We start from the raw sequence: 26923 nt of genomic DNA, 5'->3' as shown, positions 1-26923 counted from the left end.
TTTCCAGATTGTTTTAAATTTTCTTTAATTTTTATTTTTTATTCAACATCCATTTATGATAAAAACTCTCCAGAAAGCAGGAATAGAAGGAACATACCTCAACATAATAAAAGCTATATCTGACAAACCCACAGCAAACATCATCCTCAATGGTGAAAAATTGAAAGCAATTCCCCTAAAATCAGGAATAAGACAAGGGTGCCCACTTTCACCACTACTATTCAACATAGTTCTGGAAGTTTTGGCCACAGCAATCAGAGCAGAAAAAGAAATAAAAGGAATCCAAATTGGAAAAGAAGAAGTAAAACACTCACTGTTTGCAGATGACATGGTCCTCTACATAGAAAACCCTAATGACTCCACCAGAAAATTACTAGAACTAATCAATGAATATAGTAAACTTGTGGGATATAAAATCAACACACAGAAATCCCTTGCATTCCTATACACTAATAATGAGAAAGCAGAAAAAGAAATTAAGGAAACAATTCCATTTACCATTGCAATGAAAAGAATAAAATACTTAGGAATATATCTACCTAAAGAAATGAAAGACTTATATATAGAAAACTATAAAACACTGGTGAAAGAAATCAAAGAGGACACTAATAGATGAAGAAATATACCATGTTCATAGATTGGAAGAATGAATATAGTGAAAATGAGTATACTACCCAAAGCAATCTATAGATTCAATGCAATCCCTATCAAGCTACCAGTGGTATTTTTCACAGAGGTAGAACAAATAATTTCATAATTTGTATGGAAATACAAAAAGCCTCGAATAGCCAAAGTAATCTTGAGAAAGAAGAATGGAACTGGAGGAATCAACCTGCTTCAGGATCTACCACAAAGCCACAGTCATCAAGACAGTACGGTACTGGCACAAAGACAGATATATAGATCAATGGAACAAAATAGAAATCCCAGAGATAAATCCACACACCTATGGACACCTTATCTTCATCAAAGGAGGCAAGAATATACAATGGAGTATAGACAATCTCTTTAACAAGTGGTGCTAGGAAAACTGGTCAACCACTTGTAAAAGAATGAAACTAGAACACTTTCTAACACCAGTCACAAAAATAAACTCAAAATGGATTAAATATCTAAATGTAAGACCAGAAACTATAAAACTCCTAGAGGAAAAGAGAGCCAAAACACTCTCCGACATAAATCACAGCAGGATCCTCTATGATCCACCTCCCAGAATACTGGAAATAAAAGCAAAAATAAACAAATGTGATCTAATTAAAATTAAAAGCTTCTGCACAACAAAGGAAACTATAAACAAGGTGAAAAGACAGCCTTTGGAATGGGAGAAAATAATAGCAAATGAAGCAACTGACAAACAACTAATCTCAAAAATATACAAGCAACTTATGCAGCTCAATTCCAGAAAAATAAATGACCCAATCAAACAATGGGCCAAAGAACTAAATCGACATTTCTCCAAAGAAGACATACAGATGGCTAACAAACACATGAAAAGATGTTCAACATCACTCATTATCAGAGAAATGCAAATCAAGACCACAATGAGGTACCATTTCACACCAGTCAGAATGGCTGCGATATAAAAGTCTACAAGCAATAAATGCTGGAGAGGGTGAGGAGAAAAGGGAACCCTCTTCCACTGTTGGTGGGAATGCAAACTAGTACAGCCACTATGGAGAACAGTGTGGAGATTCCTTAAAAAACTACAAATAGAACTGCCTTATAACCCAGCAATCCCACTGCTGGGCATACACACCAAGCAAACCAGAATTGAAAGAGACACGTGTACCCCAGTGTTCATCACAGCACAGTTTATAATAGCCAGGACATGGAAGCAACCTAGATGTCCATCAGCAGACGAATGGATAAGAAAGCTGTGGTACATATACACAATGGAGTATTACTCAGCCATTAAAAAGAATACATTTGAATCAGTTCTAATGAGGTGGATGAAACTGGAGCCGATTATACAGAGTAAAGTAAGCCAGAAAGAAAACCACCAATACAGTATACTAACACATATATATGGAATTTAGAAAGATGGTAATGATAACCCTATATGCGAGACAGCAAAAGAGACACAGATGTAAAGAACAGACTTTTGGACTCTGTGGGAGAGGGAGAGGGAGAGGGAGAGGGAGAGGGTGAGATGATTTGGGAGCATGGCATTGAAACATGTATACTATCATGTAAGAAACAAATCACTAGTCTAGGTTCGATACAGGATACAGGATGCTTGGGGCTGGTGCACTGGGATGACCCAGAGAGATGATATAAGGAGAGTGGTGGGAGGGGGGTTCAGGGTTGGGAACTCATGTACACCTGTGGTGGATTCATGTCAATGTATGGCAAAACCAATACAGTATTGTAAAGTAAAAAAATAAAATTAAAAAAAAAAACAGAAATTTATATAGGTACATTACTTGTGTAATTAAAGTAGGGAAAAGGTTTTTAAAAAAAATAATGCAAGTATTGTGGTTGAGAATCAAAGTGACATTCAAACACTGTGATAAGTAGGAATAAAATTGCATACAAAATGCTGAGTTTTCATATAAGGAGCTGAAAATTGAAACCATCTGAATGTATGTTTGATGAGACCACAATGTCAACTGAAAAGGAAAGTGAAAGTGAAAGTCGTGTCCAACTCTTTCCAACCTCATGGACTGTATAGTCCATGGAATTCTCCAGGCCAGAATACTGTGTGTAGCCTTTCCCTTTTCCAGGGGATCTTGACAACCTAGGAATCGAACCCAGGTCTCCCACATTGCAGGCAGATTCTTTACCAGCTGAGCCACAAAGGAAGTCCAAGAATACTGGAGTGGGTAGCCTATCCCTTCTCCAGGGGATCTTCCCGACCCAGGACCTGAACCAGGGTCTCCTGCATTGCAGGCAGATTCTTTACCAACTAAGCTGTGAGGAAAGCCCAACTGAAAAGGAACCAGTCTCAACTGCCAAAAGTACTAATACACTAGTACTAACACATCACACTACAAGAGATAAGAAATGCTAACCTCAGCAGTAGATTAAAAAATCAGAATAAGCGGTTTTCCATATTATTTGATGAAACAATCAAAACTACAATTGGCACATCTGATTTCATGATTCAGTTTCTATCTCCGATATGCCCTTGTTCATTGCTACATGGGGAAATAAAATGGAGAAACAAGAACAAATCTTTGGTAAATGGAATATAATCTATAAAAATACTGAATCACTATGTTGTACACCTGAAACTACTATAATATTGTAAATCAACTATACTTCAATTCAAAAAATAGAAAAGAAAAATATAAAATAAAAAAGAGACAAAGTAGACGCAACCACCTATGGATATTGTGAAACGTATCACAACTTTATTTTTTCAAATATCACAATTTTTAAAACAAAAATAGAAAATAGGGACTTCCCTGGCAGTCCAGAGGTTAAGACTCTGCCGTTTCAATGCAAGAGGTGTAGAGTCAATCCCTGGTTGGGGAACTAAGAGCCCACATGCCTTGTGATGCGGCTGAAAAATGTTTTTAAAAAATAGAACATGAAAACACACAAAAAACAGACCTTAGATTGCCCACCACCAAAATACAAGTTCATTATCAATTTGGAAGACCTGATTAGGCAACAAGAATGATAAACATCAACAAAGAATCTTCTCCCATTGAAAGTAGGCTAATAGATATATCTACAGTCATTCTTATTGACTAATTCAACAAACATATAACAAGCAACTATTTTAACAAACTCTGTGCTGGGTGCTAGGAATACAGAGATAAACTGGGTATAGATTGCTGCCACAAAGAATCTCAATTTTATTGAGGAGAAAGATACAAAATATAAATACAGCTTGCTACTTGATCAGGCTGAAGATCCCTCTCCCTGCTGCCTTGGCAATTAAAAAAAAAAAAAACCCAAACATTAGAAATTTACTCCATCCCTGTCATCAGATTTGATGGCTATCTCAATTAAGTGAACAGTGATATTTTACAATGACAAAAAATTATGAGAGGGAGGTTCTACTTCTGGTAATGGTCCCATCAGACCAAATCCCACACACAGAGATATCAACAAAAAGTGCTGGACAAATGTAAAAAATCAACTGTCTGAAGGCATAAGAGAGCAACCAGAAGCAGGTACAAACTGGTAGAAGGCAACACTTAGAAGAAAGAAAGGATAGTGGATAAGTTTGCTATTTTTGTAGCTTTTCATCTGGGGGCAACCCCCACAGCCGCTAAAACTCAAAAGAAAACCCACATTCTCACAAAACTGAAGAGACAGAGGAAGGTGTCTTCAAGACCCAAGAAGCTCCTGGTGCTTCATCATGCAACGGAAAAAGATCCATGTGATGAGTCTCCTGACCTTTCACCCAACAGCAGAAGGCAACTGAGGGCATTATGTCTCAGCCCTCCACTCAGCAGCAGCGAGCCATTCAGACTTCACAACTCCTGACATTTTACTCAGCAGTATACAGTGGCCAGGTAGGTATTTCCATACCCCAGAGGCACTGGCAGAAATCAAGTGTTAAGGGTACCTGCATCAAGTAGCCAGAAAAGAGGCCAGGGAAAACACTCTCTGTCCTATGGGTCCAGTATCCTCCACTCCCCAAATCTAACACTTGGTAGTCCAAGAAGCAACTTCCATTACTGTAAGTAGCACCAACAGAGACCTGGCAAGAGCTCAGTCAGTGCCAGAAGACCAAGAAGACCAGAAGAGTACCACAAGAGCTCAGAAAACTAAATTATCATTGGAACAACATACAGCCCACAAAAGTAGGATAGTATGTACAGGCTAAACTTAACAGGGCAAATGTTTGCTAAAATACAAGTCTTAGTTTCTCCAAATATTCAAAATGTCCAGTGTACAAAAAAAATCACTTGTCACACCAAGAGCAAGAAAAATCACAACTCAAATGAGAAGACAGTCAACTTACCAATACCAAGATTAATCTGATGTTTGAATTATTTGACAACGATTACACAGCCATTAATAGAAAAAGGGTCTCAGAGTGATTAATTATAATTTATCTAGAAACAATGAAAAAAATAGAAAACCTCAGGAAAAAATGGAACCATACAGAAATTATAGAATGGAAAAATATAATAACCTAAATAAAAAATTAACTAGATAGGGTAAGTAGCAGACTGGAAATGAAAGAAAATAAAACCAGTGATAAAGAGTTTACTTAGCTTGAACAGCAGAGATAAAAGAAACTGAAAGATATTGAACATGCCCTGTGAAACTGGGGAACAATTCTTAAAAGACTGAAAATTCATACAATTGGACTTTTGGAATGAAACAAGAAAGAATGTGGAGCAGAAAAAAACATTCAAAGAAATAATGGCTGAAAACTTTCTCCAGTTTGGCTAAAGACATAAAACAGATTCATGAAGCTGAATGAGCTTCAAACAGGATAAACACAAAGAAATTCATCACAAGATATATCATAATTAAACTTCTGAAAACTAAATGTTAATAGCAACTAGAGGGACAACAATTTGAATGACAGCAAACTTCTCATCTGAATACACAGGGGGCCAGAAGGAAGTGGCATAAAGTTCTTCCAGTGCTGAAAGAAAAGATTTGTTGACTCAGGAATTCTATTCCAGGAAAATATACATTTGAAATTGAATGAGAAAAAGACAGACTCAGACAAAAGAAAACTAGGAGAATTTGTCACTATCAAATCTATCCTTGAAGAATGACTAAAGGAAGCACTCCAAAGAGAAATACAAATTTTATGGTATATAATATATGTAGAGGAAATACTTGAGACAATTATATTTTAAAAGTGGGAAGAGTAAAAGGAGCTACACGGATGTGAGCTTTCAATACTTGAAGTAGAAAAATGTCCATACCAGTAGAGAGAGATAAGTTATATACAAAGAGAGGCTTCAGGATCAAAACAGTGGAGTATAAGGATGTGCATTTATCTCCTGTAAGAACATCAAAATTGCAACTAGCTGTTGAACAACCATTGACAGGAGGACACTGGAACCAACCAAAAAAAGATAGCAAGATGGCAGGAAGGGCACAATCACGATAAAATCAAATCCCATATCCTCCAGGTGGGTGACCCACAGACTGGAGAACATTAATATCAAAGAAGTTCAAACCCTACTGTGAAGGTTCTGAACCTCATTTCAGATTTCCCAGCCTAGGAATCTGACAAAGGGACTGGGAAACTACAGGGAATCTGGCCTTGAGGGCCAGCAGGATTTGATTACAGGCCTTCCAGAGGACTGAAAGAAACAGAGCCTCTAGTCTTTGGAGGGCACACAAAAAAATTTGTGCTCACCAAGAACCAGAAGAGAGAAGCAGTGACCCCAAAGGAAGCTGAATCAAAACAACCTGCTACAGTCAGAGGGCCTCTGTCAAGGCATGAATCACTAGGGGCTCACCATAGGGATGGGGACACTGGAAGGCCCCCTTGGCATAAACCATCTTGGAGTTCCCCATTAACCCTACCATAGAGCCTGTAGACCCCAAGGTTGGTTGCCTCAGGACAAACTACCAGGGAGGGAGTGCAACCCCCCCAGCAAGAAGCTTACACAAGCCTCTTAGCCTTACCCATCAGAGGGCAGACAGAAGAAGGAAGAAGCAGCACAATGCCACAGCAGCTAGAACAAACACCACATTACATAAAGCTAATCAGATGGAGAAGCTCTATACAGTCAGCAAAAACAAGACCGGGAGCTGACCGTGGCTCAGATCATGAACTCCGTATTTCCAGATTCAGACTTAAATTGAAGAAAGTGGGGAAAACCACTAGACCATTCACATATGACCTAAATCAAATCCCTTATGATTATACAGTGGAAGTGAGAAATAGATTTAAGGGACTAGATCTGATAGAGAGAGTGTATGATGAACTAAGGACGGAGGTTCCTGACACTGTACAGGAGACAGGGATCAAGACCATCCTCATGGAAAAGAAATGCAAAAAAGCAAAAAAGCTGTCAGAGGAGGCCTTACAAATAGCTGGGAAAAGAGAAGTGAAAAGCAAAGGAGGAAAGGAAAGAGATAAGCATCTGAATGCAGAGTTCCAAAGAATAGCAAGGAGAGATAAGAAAGCCTTGCTCAGCGATCAATGCAAAGAAATAGAGGAAAACAACAGAATGGGAAACACTAGAGATCTCTTCAAGAAAATTAGAGGTACCAAGGGAACATTTCATGCAAAGATGGGCTTGATAAAGGACAGATATGGTATGGACCTAACAGAAGCAGACGATATTAAGAAGAGGTGGCAAGAATACACAGAAGAACTGTACAAAAAAGAGCTTCATGACCCATGATGATGTGATCACTCACCTAGAGCCAGACATCCTGGAATGTGAAGTCAAGTGGGCCTTAGAAAGCATCACTATGAACAAAACTAGTGGAGGTGAAGGAATTCCAGTGGAGCTATCTCAAATCCTGAACGATGATGCTGTGAAAGTGCTGCATTCAATATGCCAGCAAATTTGGAAAACTCAGCAGTGGCCACAGGACTGGAAAAGGTCAGTTTTCATTCCAATCCCAAAGAAAGGCAATGCCAAAGAACGCTCAAACTACTGCACAATTGCACTCATCTCACACGCTAATAAAGTAATGCTCAAAATTCTCCTAGCCAGGCTTCAGCGTGAACTTCCAGATATTCAAGCTGGTTTTAGAAAAGGAAGAGGAATCAGAGATCAAATCGCCAACATCCACGGATCATAGAAAAAGCAAGAGAGTTCCAGAAAAACATCTATTTCTGCTTTATTGACTTGACTATGTCAAAGCCTTTGACTGTGTGGATCACAAGAAACTGTGGAAAATTCTGAAAAGAGATAGGAATACCAGACCACCTCACCTGCCTCTTGAGAAATCTGTATACAGGTCAGGAAGCAACAGTTAGAACTGGACATGGAACAACAGACTAGTTCCAAATAGGAAAAGGAGTACGTCAAAGCTGTATATTGTCACCCTGATTATTTAACATATATGCAGAGTACATCATGAGAAACACTGAGCTGGAGGAAGCACAAGCTGGAATCAAGATTGCCGGGAGAAATATCAATAACCTCAGATATGCAGATGACACCACCCTTATGGCAGAAAGTGAAGATGAACTAAAAAGCCTCTTGATGAAAGTGAAAGAAGAGAATGAAAAAGTTGGCTTAAAGCTCAACATTCAGAAAACGAAGACAATGGCATCTGGTCCCATCACTTCATGGCAAATAGATGGGGAAACAGTGTCAGACTTTATTTTTGGGGGCTCCAAAATCACTGCAGATGGTGATTGCAGCCATGAAATTAAAAGACGCTTACTCCTTGGAAGGAAATTTATAACCAACCTAGATAGCATAGTAAAAAGCAGAGATATTACTTTGCCAACAAAGGTCCATCTAGTCAAGGCTATGGTTTTTCCAGTGGTCATGTATGGATCTGAGAGTTGGACTGTGAAGAAGGCTGAGCACCGAAGAATTGATGCTTTTGAACTGTGGTGTTGGAGAAGACTCTTGAGAGTCCCTTGGACTGCAAGGAGATCCAACCAGTCCATCCTAAAGGAGATCAGTCCTGGGTATTCATTGGAAGGACTGATGCTAAAGCTGAAACTCCAATACTTTGGCCACCTCATGGGAAGAGTTGACTCATTGGAAAAGACCCTGATGGTGGGAGGGACTGGGGGCAGAAGAAGAAGCGGACGACAGAGGATGAGATGGCTAGATGGCATCACTGACTCAATGGACATGAGTTTTGAGTAAACTCCGGGAGTTGGTGTTGGACAGGGAGGTCTGGTGTGCTGCAATTCATGGGGTCACACAGTTGTACACAACTGAGTGACTCAACTGACTGAACTGAATCAGGATGAATAAGGAGAAAGGTGTGTCCTAGATGAAGGGACAAGATAAAATCCAAGAAAAACCACTAAATGGAGATAGGCATCCTTCCAGAAAAAGAATTCAAAGTAATGATAGTGAAGATGATCCAGGATCTTGGGAATAGAATGGAAGCAAAGATCGAGAAGATGCAAGAAATGTTTACCAAAAACCTAAAAGAACTAAAGAATAGACAAACAGAGATGAATAATACACTGGAAGGAATCGAAAGCAGAATAACCTAGGTAGAAGAATGGATAAATGACCTGGAGTACAGAATGGTAGAAATCACTGCCATAGAAAAGAATATAGAAAAAAAGAATGAAAAGAAATGAAGATACCCTAAGAGACCTCTGGGACATTAAACACCAACATTCACATTATAGGGGTCCCAGAAGGAGGAGAGAGAGAGAAAGGACCTGAGAAAATATTTGAAGAGATAATAGCTGAAAACTTCCCTAACATGGGAAAGGAAATAGTCAACCAAGTCCAGGAAGCACAGAGAGTCCTAGACAGGATAAACCCAAGGAGGAACACACCAAGACACATTGTAATCATACTGAAAAAAATTAAAGACAGAAATAAAATATTAAAAGCAACAAGGGGAAAATGACAAATAACATACAAGGGAATTCCCATCAGGCTATCCACTGATTTCTCAACAGAGACTCTATAAGCCAGAAGGGAATGGCATGATATATTTAAAGTGATGACAGGGAAGAACCTACAATCAAGAATACTCTACCCAGTAAGACTCTCCTTCAGATTTGATGGAGAAATCAAAAGCTTTTCAGAGAAGGAAAAGTTAAGAGAATTCAGCACCATCAAACCAGCTTTACAACAAATGCTAAAGGAACTCCTCTATGTAGAAAACAAGAGACGGAAAAGACCTACAGAAAATAAACCCAAAATAATTAAGAAAATGCTTATAGGATCATATATATCAATTATTATCTTAAATGTAAATAGATTAAATGCGCAAACCAAAAGACATAGACTGGTTGGATGGGTGAAAACATGTGCATGTATGCACTTTCACTTACCTCATCATTCTGCTTGACATCCCAAATTGTATGTAATTATTTTATCTCGTTAACTTAATCGTGTTCCCATTATGGCTTGCAATTGTAATTATCTTTTATTTTTTGTCTGGCTATTGATTGTAAGAACCGATAAATATTTTTTACTATTCTGATTATGTAACTACTACTCACTTAATACCATTGTATCATGATTGGTCAACAGAAAAATATTAGAACTCTACATCACCAAAACTAGGATCTAATAGAAAACCTGGTAATGACTTTTTAAAATCCAGATGCATATCAGAAATATCTTGAAATTTTATGAAAAATACAAACGCTCACGTATTGCCTTTTTACATCAGAGCTCCAGATATGTTGCTAATAAACAGTCATGTTTAAAAACAACTGGACTATATGATGATCTTTTACTTTTATCTAGTTTGTTTCACTTTTCTATTTTTGTATTCAGAGCTCCTATTTCATTTAGTTTATGTTCTAAAATTTCTCTATCTCTCCTATTTTTTGATATTCTTTCTCAAGGATTTATCAAGTGTCATAACAAAGCTTTTGTATACATATATAGAAAACATGGATTTTTGCCTAACAAAAAAAATTATGTTTTGCTTCTACTTGTTTGACTTAATATGAATAGAAGGCTAGATGTCTAATTTAAAAATAGATATACAATAAGCAACAAAAGTTTACTGTATAGCACAGGGAACTATACTCAATATCTTGTAATAACCTATGATGGAAAATAATTTTAAAACTAATATGTGTCTATTTGTATAACTGAATCACCTAGTTGTGCACCTGAAACATTGTAGGTTAACTATACTTCAATAAAATGTATACATTTTAAAAAATAGAAAGAGCAATCACTAAGTAAATTATATCCCAATATACTCAAAACAGTGTAAATAAAACAAGAAAGAGTTTGAAAAAATTTACAAGTAATCCACAGGAAAGCAAAACAAGAGAAATAGAGGAAAGAAAAACATGGGGGAAAAGCAAATACTAAAATGACAGAGAACAGACTTATGGACATGGGGAGAGGGGAGAAGAGGGTGAGATGTATGGAAAGAGTAACATAGCAACTTACATTACCATATGTAAAATAGATAGCCAAAGGGAATTTGCTGTATGAATCAGGAAACTCAAGCAGGGGCTATGTATCAACCTAGAGGGGTGGAATGGGGAGGGAGATGGGAGGGAGTTTCAAAAGGGAGAGGATATATGCATACCGATGGTTGATTCATGTTGAGGTTTGACAGAAAACAGCAAAATTCTGTAAAGCAATTATCCTTCAAAAAAAATTAATTAATTGAAAAAAATATTGAATTGAAATAAAATTGAATAAAATTTTTTAAAAGTATGTAAAACTTTAAAATAAATTAAGTGACAGATTAAGTCCTAAGATACCAATAATTTTTTTTAATGTAAACAGTCTAAATATGCCACTTAAAAGGTAGACATTGGCAGAGTGGATAAAAAGCCAAACCATGCCCTCCAGAAAGCAGTCATAAAAGGAACATACCTCAATATAATAAAAGCCATATATGATAAACCCACAGAAAACATTACCCTCAATGGTGAAAAATTGAAAGCATTTCCCTTAAACTCAGGAACAAGATAACGGTGCCCACTCTCACCACCACTATTCAACATATTTTTGGAAGTTGAAGCCACAGCAATCAGAGAAGAAAAAGGATAAAAGGCTGGGAGGGATTGGGGGCAGGAGGAGGAGGGGACGACCGAGGATGAGATGGCTAGATGGCATCACGGACTCGATGGACGTGAGTCTGAGTGAACTCTGGGAAATGGTGATGGACAGGGAGGCCTGGTGTGCTGCAATTCATGGGGTCGCAAAGAGTCGGACACGACTGAGCGACTGAACTGAACTGAACTGAGATTGGAAAAGAAGTAAAACTCTGTTTGCAGATGACATGATCCTCTACATAGAAAGCCCTAAAGACAACCATAAAATTGCTAGAGCTTAACGCTGGACTGGAAGAAACACAAGCTGGAATAAAAATTGCCGGGAGAAATATCAATAACCTCAGATATGCAGATGACACCACCCTTATGGCAGAAGTGAAGAGGAACTAAAAAGCCTCTTGATGAAAGTGAAAGAGGAGAGTGAAAAAGTTGGCCTAAAGCTCAACATTCAGAAAACGAAGATCATGGCATCGGGTCCCATCACTTCATGGGAAATAGACGGGGAAACAGTGGAAACAGTGTCAGACTTTATTTTTAGGGGCTCCAAAATCACTGCAGATGGTGATTGCAGCCAAGAAATTAAAAGACGCTTACTCCTTGGAAGAAAAGTTATGATCAACCTAGATAGCAAATTCAAAAGCAGACATTACTTTGCTGACTAAGGTCCATCTAGTCAAGGCTATGGTTTTTCCTGTGGTCATGTATGGATGTGAGAGTTGGACTGTGAAGAAGGCTGAGCGCCGAACAATTGATGCTTTTGAACTGTGGTGTTGGAGAAGACTCTTGAGAGTCCCTTGGACTGCAAGGAGATCCAACCAGTCCATTCTGAATGAGATCAACCGGGGGATTTCTTTGGAAGGAATGATGCTAAAGCTGAAACTCCAGTACTTTGGCCACCTCATGCGAAGATTTGACTCACTGGAAAAGACTCTGATGCTGGGAGGGATTGGGGGCAGGAGGAAAAGGGGACAACAGAGGATGAGATGGCTGGATGGCATCACTGACTCGATGGACGTGAGTCTGAGTGAACTCCGGGAGTTGGTGATGGACAGGGAGGCCTGGCGTGCTGCAATTCATGGGGTTGCAGAGTCAGACACGACTTAGGGACTGAACTGAACTGAATCAATGAATATAGTAAAGTTGCAGTATATAAAATTAATACACAGAAATCCCCTTGCATTGCTATACACTAACAATGAGAAAACAGAAAGAGAAATTAAGGAAACAATTCCATTCACCATTGTGATGAAAAGAATAAAATACTTAGGAATAAATTTATCTAAAGAAACAAAAGACCTGTATATAGAAAACTATAAAACACTGGGGAAAAAAATTAAAGAGGACACAGATAGATGGAGAAATATACCATGTTCATTGATTGGAAGAATCAATATAGTGAAAATGAGTATAATACTCAAATCAATCTATAGATTCAATGCAATTCTTATCAAGCTACCAACAGTAGTTTTCACAGAATGAGAACAAATAATTTCATAATTTGTATGGAAATACAAAAAACCTCAAATAGCCAAAGCAATCTTGAGAAAGAATGGAACTGGAGGTGTCAACCTACCTGACTTCAGACTATACTACAAAGCTACAATCATCACGACAGTATGCTACTGGCACAAAGACAGAAATATAGGTCAATGAAACAAAATAGAAAGCCCAGAGATAAATCCACACACCATGGACACACCTTATCAAAAATAAGTATCTTTGACAAAGAGGGCAAGAATATACAATGGAAAAAAGACAATCTCTTTAACAAGTGGTGGTGGGAAAACTGGTCAACCACTTGTAAAAGAATGAAACTAGAACACTTTCTAACACCGTACACAGAAATAAACTCAAAATGGATTAAAGATCTATATGTAAGACCAGAAACTGTAAAACTCCTAGAGGAAAACATAGGCAAAACACACTCCAACATAAATCACAGCAGGATCCACCATGACCCACCTCCCAGAGTAATGGAAATAAAAGCAAAAATAAATAAATGGGACCTAATTAAACTTAAAAAGCTTTTGTACAAGGAAGGAAACTATAAGAAAAATGAAAAGACAGCTTTCAGAATGGGAGAAAATAATAGCAAATGAAGCAACTGACAAAGAATTAATCTCAAAAACATACAAGCAACTCCTGCAGCTCAATTCCAGAAAAACAAATGACCCAATCAAAAAATGGACCAAAGAACTAAAGAGACATTTCTCCAAAGAAGACATACAGATGGCTAACAAACACATGAAAAGATGCTCAACATCACTCATTATCAGAGAAATGCAAATCAAAGCCACAAGGAGGTACCATCTCACACAAGTCAGAATGGCTGCTATCCAAAAATCTACAAACAATAAATGCTGGAGAGTGTATGGAGAAAAGAGAACCCTCTTACACTGTTGGTGGGAATGTAAACTAGTACAGCCACTATGGAGAACAGTGTGGAGATTCCTTAAAAAACTGGAAATAAAACTGTTTTATGACCCAGCAATCCCACTGCTGGGCATACACACTGAGGAAACTAGAATTGAAAGACACACATGTACCCCAGTGTTCATCACAGCACTGTTTGTAATAGCCAGGACATGGAAGCAACCTAGATGTTCATCAGCAGATGAATGGATAAGAAAGCTGTGGTACATACACACAATGGAATATTACCCAGCCATTAAAAAGAATACATTTGAATCAGTTCTAATGAGGTGGATGAAACTGGAGCCTATTATACAGAATGACATAAGCCAGAAAGAAAAACATCAATATAGTATACTAATGCATATATCAGAGAAGGCAATGGCAACCCACTCCAGTGTTCTTGCCTGGAGAATCCCAGGGACGGGGGAGCCTGGTGGGCTGCCGTCTATGGGGTCACATAGACTCAGACACGACTGAAGCGACTTTGCAGCAGCATCAGCAGCAACGCATATTATGGAATTTAGAAAGATGGTAACGATAATCCTGTATGCGAGACAGCAAAACAGACATAGATATATAGAACAGTCTTTTGGACTCTGTGGGAGAAGGTGAGGGTGGGATGATCTGAGAGAATAGCATTGAAACATGGATATTAACATATGTGAAACAGATTGCTAGTCCAGGTTCGATGCATGAAAAGGGTGCTCAGGGCTGTTGCACTGGGATGACCCAGAGGGATGGGATGGGGAGGGAGGTGGGAGGGGTGTTCAGGATGGAGAACACATGTATACCCATGGCTGATTCATGTCAATGTATAGTGAAAACCACTACAATACTGTAAAGTAATTAGCCTCCAATTAACAAATAAATTAATTTAAAAAAAAAAAGCCAAACCACGATGGTGTGGTCACTCACCTAGAGCCAGACATCCCTGAATATGAAGTCAAGTGTGCCTCAGGAAGCATTACTACCAACAAAGCTAGTGGAGGTGATGGAATTTCAGCTGAGCTATTTCAAATCCTAAAAGATGATGCTATGAAAGTGTTGCACTCAATATGCCAGCAAATTTGGAAAACTCAGCAGTGGCCACAGGACTCAAAAAGGTCAATTTTCAGTCCAATCCCAAAGAAGGGCGATTCCAAAGAATGTTCAAACTGTCATACAATTGTGCTTATTTCACATGCTAGCGAGATTATGCTCAAAATCCTTAGAGCTAGACTTCAACAGCACATGAATTGAGAACCTCCAGATGTTCAAGCTGCATTTAGAGAAGGCAGAGGAACCAGAGATCAGGTTGCCACCATATGTTGGATAATGTAGAAAGCAGGGAATTTCAGAAGAACATCTACTTCTGGTTTATTGAGTACACCAAAGCCTTTGACTGTGTGGATCACAATAATCTGTGGAAAATTCTTAAGGAGACAGGAATACCAGACCACCTTACATGCCTCCTGAGAAATCTATATGCAGGTCAAGAAGCAACAGTTAGAATTGGACATGGAACAACAGCGTGGTTCAGATATGCAGATGATACCACTCCAATGGTACAAAGTGAAGAGGAACTAAAGAGCCTCTTCATAAAGGTGATATGGGAGAGTGAAAAAGCTGGTTTGAAAATCAACATTCACATATCTAAGATCATGGCATCCAGTCCCATCACTTCATGGCAAATAGAAGGGGAAAAAGTGGAAGCAGTACCAGATTTTAGTTTCTTAGGATCCAAAATCACTGCAGACAGGGACTGCAGCGATGAAATTAAAAGATTCTTACTCCTTGGAAGGAAAGCTCTGGCAAACCTAGACAGCATATTAAAAAGCAGACACATCACTTACTTTGTTCACAAAGGTATGAATAAGTCAAAGCTACAGTTTTTCCAGTAGTCATGTAAGGATGTGAGAGATGGACCATAAAGAAGGCTGAGTGCCAAAGAACTGATGCTTTCAAATTGTGCTGGAGAAGATTCTTGAGAGTCCCTTGAACAGCAAAGAAACCAAACCAGTCAATCCTAAAGGAAATCAACCCTGAATATTCATTGAAAGGACTGATGTTTAAGCTGAAGCGCCAATACTTTGGCCACCTGATGCAAAGAGCCGACTCATCAGAAAAGACTCTGATGCTGGAAAGATTGAGGGCAGGAGGAGAAGTGGGTGGCAGAGGATGAGATGGTTAGATAGCATCACTGACTCAATGGACATGAATTTGAATAAACTCTGAGAGATGATAGAGGACAGAGGAGCTTGGCATCATGCTGCAATCCATGGGGTCACAAAAGTTGGACATGACTTAGCAACTCAACAACTACAAATGTGCTTTTTGCAAGAAACTCACTTCAAACATAAGATAAACAGGTTGAAAACTGAAGGATGGCAAAAGATATATCATGCTAACATTAGTCAAAAGAAAGCAGGAGTGGGTATGTAATATCAGAAAATGTAGAATTCAGAGGAAAGAATTACTAAGCATGAAGTTATACAGCTATAACACTGATTAAAAGATCATCATACTTAATGAAGAAACATTGAAAGCTTTCTCACTAAGATCAGGAACAACACAAGGACATCCCTTCTCATCGCTTCTATTCAACATGGTACTGGAAGTTCTAGAAAAAGCAATTAGGAAGAAAAAGAAATAAAAGGCATCTAAATTGGAAAAAAAAGATAATATCTTACATAAAGTCAAATGATGAATCCACCAAAAAACAAAAATAAAACCTATTAGAGCTAATAAACTAATTTAGTAAGTTACAGAATACCAGAACAGCATTTAAAAATCAGTTATATCTATATATCACCAATGAGCAATCCAAAAAGGAAATTAAGAAAAACCAATTTCACTTACAATAACATAAAAAATAATAAGGGTGTAAGACTTGTACACTGAAAACTATAAAATGTTGTTGAAAGAAATTAAAGAATACATAATTTAATGAAAAGATATCCCATGTTCATGGACTGGAAGATTATTAGGAAACAATACTACTGAGAACTAAATCAATCTCTATTAAAACCTGTATATTGGGAGGAGATTCTTTTTCTTTTTGAAAATTTGATTTTAAAATCATATGGAGGTGCAAGTGACACAGAAGTGACAAAATAGTTTTGAAAAAGTGAAACAAAATTGGAGGACTCATGCTTATACATTCAACTGATTTTCATCAAGAGTGCTATGTCTTTAAACAAAAGAGTGCCAAGTCTATTCAATAGGGAAAGAATACAGAAGGTCTTTGACACAACATTTTTTCTAACCATATAATGGTGTGAAAGCAATACACATTTAGTAGAAATTGTACTTTTATTTTTGAATATTGACTTCTCCTAGACTAACTATGTAGTATAATACTTTCCTGTGAGGCTGGGTAGTGGCAGTGAGCCACAGCTCCTGAGTCAGCCATGTGATCATGAGAATAAACAATCATAACACTTACAACTATTCTGTTTTTCACTTTCAGTACAGTGCTCAGTAAGCTGCAAGAAATATTCAAGATTTTATTATAAAATAGGCTTTGTGTTAGATGATTTTACCCAACTGTAGGCTAGTGTAAATGATCTGAACACATGTAAGGTAGGCTAGGTTAAGCTATGATGTTCAGTAAGTTAAGTGTATTAACAGCACTTTCTATTTCAATTTATGATGCATTTATATAGGATATAAGCCCATATAAAGACAGATGAAGGCCACTAAGTACACAAAAAGGTGCTTAATATCAGTCATCAGGGAAGCACAAATTAAAACCACAATAAGATACTACTACACATTCACCAGGGGGCTTCCCAGGTGGCGCAGTGGTAAAGAATCTTCCTGCAAATGCAGAAAATGGAGGAGACACAAGAGACACAGGTTTGATCCCTGGGTCAGGAAGATGCCCTGGAGTAAGAAATGGAAACTCACTCCAATATTTCTTGCCTGAAAAATTCATGGACAGAGGTGCCTGGCAGGCTACACTCCATGGAGTCACAAAGAATTGGACATGACTGAGCAACTAAGCACACACACACACATACTCACCAGAATAACTAAAATTAATGTTGGCAAGGGTGTGAATCTCTCATATATTGCTGGTGTTAGCAGCCAATTTGGAAAACTGAGAATTCTTAAAAAGTTAAACACCTATCCTATGACCCAGCAAATTCTACAACTGGGTATTATTCAGGAGAAATGAATACATGTATTAACAGAAAGACTTATACAAGAATGTTCATTACAGCTTTATTCATAATAGTGAAAGTGAAGTTGCTCAGTCATGTCCGACTTTGCGACCCCATGGACTGTAGCCTATCAGGCTCCTCCATCCATGGGATTTTCCAGGCAAGAGTACTGGAGTGGATTGCCATTTCCTTCTCCAGGGGATCTTCCCAACCCAGGAATTGAACCCGGGTCTCCTGCATTGCAGGCAGACGCTTTAACCATCTGAGCCACCAGGGAAGCCTATTATGTATGGGAAGTGTATGTAATTCCAAAGGCAAATTAAAAGTAAATAAATAACAATAAAACAAAAAAACTGAGTTATATACCTTATCTTTTATTCATTATTTATCTCATGGATACTGAAACCACATTTACAATGTCAGCAAATTATGTATTGTCAAATTTAAAAGACCATCAATTTTTTTCCATATAACATTGTAATGTATGTATATGTACTTTTTTCCAATATGATAATTTAGAAAAGTAAGTTATTGATTAGAACTCCTAATACTAATTTTAAAGATATGCATTTTCCTCTTAATACATCTGTAGCTGTATCCCTCATATTTTGATGTCCTGTAGAGTTTTGTTTTTCATCCCATTAAAATAGCTCCCCCCCAAAAAAACTACTAATACACACAACATGGATCAATCTTTAAAACATACTGAATGAGAGAAATCCTACACAAGAGTACATACTGTGTGATTCCATTTCTATGAAGGTCTAGAGCAGGGTAAATTAATTTATGGTAAAAAAAAAATCAACAGTGGTCAACTGGTGGGAGGTGTGTGGTTGGACACTGACTGGGAAGGGGCATGAAGGAAATTTCTGCAGTAATGGCAATATTCTTTATCATATGGGCAAGCTATAGCCTGCAAGCCAAACCTGGTACACCAACCATTTTTGTGAATAAAGTTGTACTGGAACATAGTCATGCCAAATATTTTACATATTGTTTATGGCTGCTTTCACACATGCAATAGCAGAGTTGAGCAAATGCAATGGAGACTACATAGACCACAAAGCTTAAAATAGTTACTATCTAAACTTTACAGAAAATGTTTGCCAACATCTTTTTGTACTTTGATAATGGTTTGGGTTACAGAGGTGTAAGCATTTGTCAAAACTCAAAGAATTATGATCTCTGCATTTTATTGCACATAAATTTAAACTAAAAAATATAAATAAATACTGAATTCTAGTCAATGATATGCATGCTGAAGTGTTTATAGATGAAATATACTAATGTCAGCAACTTTAATTTTGAATTTACTGATAAATGGATAAAGTAGTTGATAAGAGATAGACCAAATACAACAAAAGTTAACTGTATAATCTGGCTGGTAGATATATGTACGTTCACTTTTTCTTCAACTTTTCTGTATCTTTGAAATTCTTCTTAATAAAATGCTGGGGGGAAATTTTTAATTTGTTGTTCAGTCACTCAGTCATGTCCAACTCTTTGCAACTCCATGAGCTGCAGCATGCCAGGCTTCCCTATCCTTCACCATCTCCTGGAGCTTGCTCAAACTCATGTCCATTGAGTCGGTAATTCCATCCAACCGTCTCGTCCTCTGTTGTCCCCTTCTATTCCTGCCTTCAATCTTTCCCAGCATCAGGGTCTTTTCTAATTTTTAACTAGGCAAGGAATGTATACAACACATGCCCACAGAAATGAACATTCCAATCTAAAATACCTTGTGAAAAAATTTATTCTAAAGAAATGTCCTAGAATAGCATGATTCGAAGAAACTTCCACTCCAAAGATCTTTATTAATCCTTGATCATTCCTGATAGAAGTCAACATGCACACATTAGAATTCATTATAATTTATGCCCCGATGAAGAAGAAATTTCATAAAATACACAATACTTAAGATCATAGCTGTTTAAAACAGTAATATCACCAGTAAAAAGAAAAAAAAAACTCTTATATTATAGCACATCTATTACTTAAGGACCTCAAAGCATTTTATTAGCTAAACTCAATAAATTCAGTCTTTAGAAATACCTGAATCAGAACAGAAGAGAAAAAATAAAGTGAATTCTCAGTTCCTACCTCTAATTTATTCAATCAATCCCATGAGTTAACTACATCTCACTGAAGTCATCATGTTCTTTTACTCAAATTCTGGCAGGGAGAATAGCTATCTATTGAAGACGATGGATGATATAATAATTTAAGGGCACAGCCTCTGCAGCTAGGTGGTCTGGGTTGAAATCCTGGCCCTCTCATATGATACTCAGAAAGTTATTTAACCTCTCTGAACCTCAATTACCCTTAATGAAAGCTACTATTCATAGGGTTGTTTTGAGGATAGTATACATAAAGCCATTAGAACAGTATTTGGCACCTAAGAATCACTCAATAGTTCTCATTATTATCATCCCATAAAATCAAATGGTTTATAATAAATGTAGAACAGTAAGATAGCCATAGGTTTGAAACATATTAGGACTTGCTGTTCTTCAAACATGCCAAACCCACTTCTCTCTCAAAGTCCCTCTGCCTAAAATGTGCACTAAGGACTCCCTCACCTCTTTCAAGTGTGTGCTCCATTTGTCAACCTTCTCAATGAGGCCTACCCAGATCATCACCTTATTTAAAACTGCAACCCACTTTCCTCCTTACCCTGCTCCACTGAGCAAACTCCAGGAGAGAGTGAAGGACAGGGAAGCCTGGTGTGCTGCAGTCCATGGGGTTGCAAAGAGTCAGACACGACTGAGTGACTGAATAACAACCCTGTACTGTATTATCTAATTTACTTTTTATTGTGGTTATTGACAGTCTCCCTGCATTAGGCAACAAAACTCAATGACAGAAAGAATTTTTGTCTTTTATTCGCTGATATATTCCAAGTAGGTGCTCAAATATTTTTTGTTAACATCATCTGGTCTAATCCCTTCACTTCTTTCATGAAGAAATGCCAAAAAGACTTGAATCAAAGCTACCTACTGATTAAGGGAAAAAGCCAGGAACAGGGACTGTGACTTCCAGTCCCAATGCCATTTTTACTATAGCTCACTATATCCTGGATCCTTGAACATTACAGAAAATGCACAATCATCCATATTTTTCCCCCAGGAGAATTTACCTTTGAAATTTCTTGGCCTTGCAAATACTGCTCTGTTCGTAACAGAGAAATGCTCTGAGAGGCAGTAGAAGCCTGTACTGGAATACTAACTGGTGACAAATGAACAGAAGAAGTTGGCTAATTTGTAAGGTCTATCCCAGAACTGGATGAAAGTCTGGTGTTGTAATTGTGTTTCTGATGACCCAGAACCAAATGCTAAGCTAGAAGATGACTGCCACTGTGGCTGGACAGCAGACTACTGCTGAATGCATGCTGGCTGGTGCTGTGCTAGGTTTCTTTGCAGGGGAAACATTTAATTCCTGTCTAATGCCAGAAGCACTCGAGGCTATTCAAAAGGCTGTATTACATGGTGGTGCTTCAGTGCCACTGGTTGCAACTGTTCTTGCAAAGGATATATAATCAGGGCCACATCTGTAATGGCTTTCGGAATACCTGGTAGTGGCTGAATCTGGTTAGGTGCATGTGAATGAGGTACCTGCTGTTGGAAAGCAGCATGTTGGGTATAAGGACTGCTGTTGATTTAGGGGACCTTCTTGAGTACACAATGGCTTTTCAGTGCTTGCCTATGAGACAAATGAGTCATCTGCTGATGATGAAAGAAAGCTGAGTGAGAAGCCTGGCTTCTTGTTAATATGACTGGAAATGCTGTGCAGAGAAGTGTGGGGGGTGGATCTGGGTCTTTGAAGAGGCCTATGAAGGACATTTGTGCCGGGTGTTGAAGCTGTCCTTCCACAGCCCTCTGAGATGTAATGCTAATTGAATGGGCTTTTAGCTGCTGGTGCCCAAAACTGACATCTGTTTGTTGGGTAGGCTGAATTCTACACATTAAATAAAGGCTCTATAGAATGTGTTTGTGTATCTAAGGTTAATGTTAAATATGACTTATGTCTTTTGCTCCAATGTTGAAGAATCTTGGGGTTGTGTTAAATAAGCTTGTTGCTCAGAAGTCTGTACTACATAAGGTGGTACTGAGTAAAAGTCCTGATCTGCAGTTTGTAATATGTATTTGCTTGCCATCAGAAGAATTTACTTTGTATACTCGCTGGGTGATGAAGGTTATCTGTTAAGTTGTCTAGATGGTGTAAGCAGTGTGTCCTGAATAAGGGACATACTCAAATGCCTGGTAAGCAGGCTGTTCTATAGATTTCACAGGGCAAGCTACTTGGATTATACATTCTGGTTGGTCTGGAAAAGGAGACCAAACCAGAGGTTCCACTGTATAAACAGGCTGCCCTTGGGCTGGGGGCAAATAAGAGGGCTATGCCACAGGTAGGGCTGGATAAGAAGTCTATAGAATAGGTTGGTTGTGATGCTAGTGGTTGGACAGTGTAAACAGGATGCTCTGGGATGGTAGTAAATAAATAGGCTGTGTCGAAGCCTTTATTGGGTAAGTAGGCTGTGATGGGTTAAGAAGCTTATTCCTCGAAAATATCACAAGAGGCAGCTGCTCAGGAGCCTTCAATAGGAAGGATGGCAGTTCTGCAGGTGGTCCTGAGTAAGTGTGTTGAACAGAATAAGATGGCGGTTCCAGGGCCTGAATGACACTGCCAACTTACATTAGTTTCAGATTTTTCAGAGTATAATCCCACTGACCATGTTTCTGTGGTGATGCTATCAAGTTGGTATAAAAGTAATTGTGGTTTTTGCATTGTTGAAATTTGCTGTTTGATATTGGATATATTCTTAAATGTGGCTATGTTATATATTATTTTAATGCACATTTCTTGCTTTATTTTTTTGCTAATAACTTATATATTGATTGCTGTTTATTTTATATTTTAGACTATGGAAATAATGTTAGACAAAAAGCAAATTTGAGAAATTTTCTTATTTGAGTTCAAAATAGGTCATAAAGCAGCAGAGACAACTCACAACATCGACGCATTTGGCCCAGGAATTGATAACGAATGTATAGTAGTGGTTCAAGAAGTTTTTCAAAGGAGATGAGAGCATTAAAAATGAGGAGCATAGTGGCCAGCCATCGGAAGGTGACAACGACCAACTGAGAGCTATCATCAAAGTTGATCCTCTTACATGGGAAATTGCCAAAGAACTCAATATTAGCCATTCTACAGTCATTCAGCATTTGAAGCAAATTGGAAAGGTGAAAAAAGGTCAGTAAGTGGGTGCCTCATGAACTGACCGAAAATCAAAAAATCATTGTTTTGAATTGTCATCTTTACTTATTCTACATAACAACAATGAACAATTTCTTAATCAGACTGTGACATGCGACAAAAAGTGAATTTTATACAACAACCAGAAGTGACCAGCTCAGTGTGAAAAGAAGCTCCAAAGCACTTTCCAAAGTCAAACTTGTACCAAAAAAAGGTCATGGTCAGTTTGGTGGTCAGCTGCCAGTGTGATTCACTACAGCTTTCTGAATCCTGGAAAAACCATTATATCTGAGTGATATGCACAGCAAATTGATGAGATGCACTGAAAACTGCAACACCTGCAGCCAGCATTGGTCAACAGAAATGGCCTAATTCTTCTCCATGACAATGCCCGAACACACGTTACACAACCACACTTTAAAACTTGAATGAAATGGACTAGGATATTTTGCTTCATCTGCCATATTCCCCTGACCTCTTGCCAACTGACTATCACTTTTCAAGCAACTTTTTGCTTGAAAAAAAGTTGCTTGACAACTTTTTGCAGGGAAAATGCTTCCACAACCAGCAGAAGGCAGAAAATGATTTCCAAGAGTTCACTGAATCCTGAAGCACAGATTTTTACACTAAAAGAATAATCAAACTTATTTTTCATTGGCAACAATGTGTTGACTGTAATTGTTTATAGTTTAATAAAGATATGTTTGAGTTTAGTTATAATGATTTAAAATTCATGGTCTGAAACCACAATTACATTTGTAACAATCTAATAAAAGATGCTTGCTCCTTGGAAGAAAAGCTACCACAAACTTAGACAACATATTAAAAAGCAGAGACATCACTTTACCAACAAAGGTCTGTATAAGTCAAAGCTATGGTTTTTCTAGTCATCATGTACGGATGTGAGAGTTGGACCACAAAGAAAGCTGAGCACCGAAGACTTGATGCTTTTGAAGTGTGGTGCTAGAGAAGACTCTTGAGAGTCCCTTGGACTGCAAGGAGATCAAACCAATCAATCTTAAAGGAAATCAGTCCTGAATATTCATTGGAAGGACTGATGCTGAAGCTGAAGCTCCAGTACTTTGGCCACCTGATGCAAAGAACCAACTCATTGGAAAAGGTCCTGATGCTGGGAAATATTGAAGACAGGAGGAGAAGGGGATGACAGAGGATGAGATGGTTGGATAGCATCACTGACTCAATGGACATGAGTTTGAGTCAATTCTGGGAGATAGCAAAGGACAGGGAAGCCTGGTGTGCTGCAGTCCATGTGGCCGAAAAGAATCAGACACTACTGAGCCACTGAACAACAACAATATAATCTTAGGTTGTAAAATTAATGGCTGCTGCTGAACAGAGGCTTAGAAACAAGTCTTCTCTAAATACAGTCTGGCTTTGTGGAACTTAAGAATCTGGAATTACAGACTTCTGATATACCACTGATTATGGCTAGGATACTGAATATATCTTTTGTGAAGGCTAATGGGCCCTTGAATGCACCTCAATGCAATTAGAAGGGAGCTGAGCTATACCACCAGCATTCTGTGCACTGCTCGCAAGTTGGGCAAAAGAATAATTTGACAAAGCTGGAGGTGATTAACTGATAAGAAACTAGAAATTTGATTGGCATTTGGTAATTTGGTTAATGCCTGATTCCCATTTCTAGGGTCAAGTTCAAGTTGAAGGCCAACCATTAGATTCTGGGAAATCATTTGTGAAGCACGCAGTGTCTAAGGAGAAATTGTAAACAAGACTGGTTGTAGAACTCTAGTAACTGACAAGTCTAAAGCCACAGGTTGAACTAAAATTTGTACATCTGCTCTAAAACTCAGCTGTAGTTCCTGGTGCTGATGCAAAATAATTCAAATTATAAATGCATGTACCATGGGAATTCTCTGACCTCCAATGGTGAGGACTTGGTGCTCTCATTATCAGGGCCCTGGGCTCAACCCCTGATTGAACTAAGATCCCACAAGCTGCAGAGTGTAGCCAACATTTTTTTTAATTAAAAATACAATAAATGTATATACCATGTTCAATTTAATGGGGAGAGTCCAAGACAGAATGATAGGTAAAATAATGCTATGTTGTAAAGATTCGGGGGCTTCCCTGGTGGCTCAGACAGTAAAACGATCTGCCTGCAATGCAGGAGATCTGGGTTCAGTCCCTGGATGAGGAAGATCCCTGGAGAAGGAAACGGCAACCCACTCCAGTATTCTTGCCTGGAAAATCCCATGGTCAGAGGAGCCTGGCAGGCTACAATCCATAGGGTTGCAAAGAGTTGGACATTACTGAGAGACTAACACACTGTAAAGATTTTAGGAACTTATCCAAAAGGTGTTGGGTATAGTGTTAGTCCTATAAAAATTCTATTAATAACACCACGAGTAAATGTTAGTTGAAGACACTAACAGACTGAGACCAGCCCCCAACAAAACATTGCTCATGGCCTCTCAATTATTGAACTTGCCACATAACTCATTCAAACCGTGGCAGAAATTCAGACTAACTGATTCTGATACCTTCACACACCAGAAAGTGGAAGTTCTAAGAGAAAGCTCAAAAGGATTTTAATATCATAGCTAAAATGAACAAAGAAGCTCTCTCAAGAGGAGAGGAGACAGTTGGTTGAATACATATAGGCTGCCTGTAATAATTCCTAGAACTTAAACCACTAGGTTTATAAAAAGACCCCCACTGGTCAAAGTGCTTGCTTATGTGGATTCTAAATATTAGGTGAAAAAGGCAGGCTACCAAAAGGTATGTATATGATACACATATGTATGTATAAACAAAGTTATATGTGTACACAGAAAAAAAAGACAAATCTAGAGTTCATTTCTTCGTAAGATTTAAGGACAGAGTTCAGTTCAATCGCTCAGTAATGTCTGATCTTTTGCGACCCCATTAACCACAGCACGCCAGGCTTCCCTGTCTATTACCAACTCCCAGAGTTCACCCAAACCCATGTCCATTGTGTCAGTGATGCCATCCAACCACCTTATCCTCTGTCATCCCCTTCTCCTCCTGCCCTCAATCTTTCCCAGCATCAGGGTTTTTTCAAATGAATCAGCTCTTTGCATCAGGTGGCCAAAGTATTGGAGTTTCAGCTTCAACATCAGTCCCTCCAATGAACACCCAGGACTGATCTCCTTTAGGATGGACTGGATGGATCTCCTTGCAGTCCAAGGGACTCTCAAGAGTCTTCTCCAACACCACAGTTCAAAAGCATCAATTCTTCTGCACTCAGCTTTCTTTATAGTCCAACTCTCACATCCATACAGACCACTGGAAAACCCATAGCCTTGACTAGACGGACCTTAGTCGGCAAAGTAATGTCTCTGCTTTTCAATATGCTATCTAGATTGGTCATAACTTTCCTTCCAAGGAGTAAGAGTCTTTTAATTTCATGGCTGCAGTCACCATCTGCAGTGATTTTGGAGCCCCCCAAAATAAAGTCTGACACTGTTTCCACTGTTTCCCCATCTATTTGCAATGAAGTGATGGGACCGGATGCCATGATCTAAGTTTTCTG

The 26923-nt window shown here is 38.4% G+C and overlaps 1 protein-coding gene and 1 non-coding gene across 2 annotated transcripts in view; both read right to left on the bottom strand.

Moving 5' to 3' along the window:
* The window catches only part of WNK3 (WNK lysine deficient protein kinase 3), a 194039-nt gene that overhangs the window by 88142 nt on the left and 78974 nt on the right, over nucleotides 1-26923 (bottom strand). The gene's annotated exons all lie outside the window — the stretch shown is intronic.
* On the bottom strand, nucleotides 18340-18412 carry TRNAC-GCA (transfer RNA cysteine (anticodon GCA)). Its single transcript has one exon. It is a non-coding gene; the product is annotated as a tRNA-Cys (tRNA).

This window comes from Ovis canadensis, chromosome X, assembly GCF_042477335.2.
Source record: "Ovis canadensis isolate MfBH-ARS-UI-01 breed Bighorn chromosome X, ARS-UI_OviCan_v2, whole genome shotgun sequence".
NCBI classification, from domain to species: Eukaryota; Metazoa; Chordata; class Mammalia; order Artiodactyla; family Bovidae; genus Ovis; species Ovis canadensis.
The sequence above is the reverse complement of the archived record's forward strand: the minus strand, read 5'-3'. Positions and strand labels throughout refer to the sequence as shown.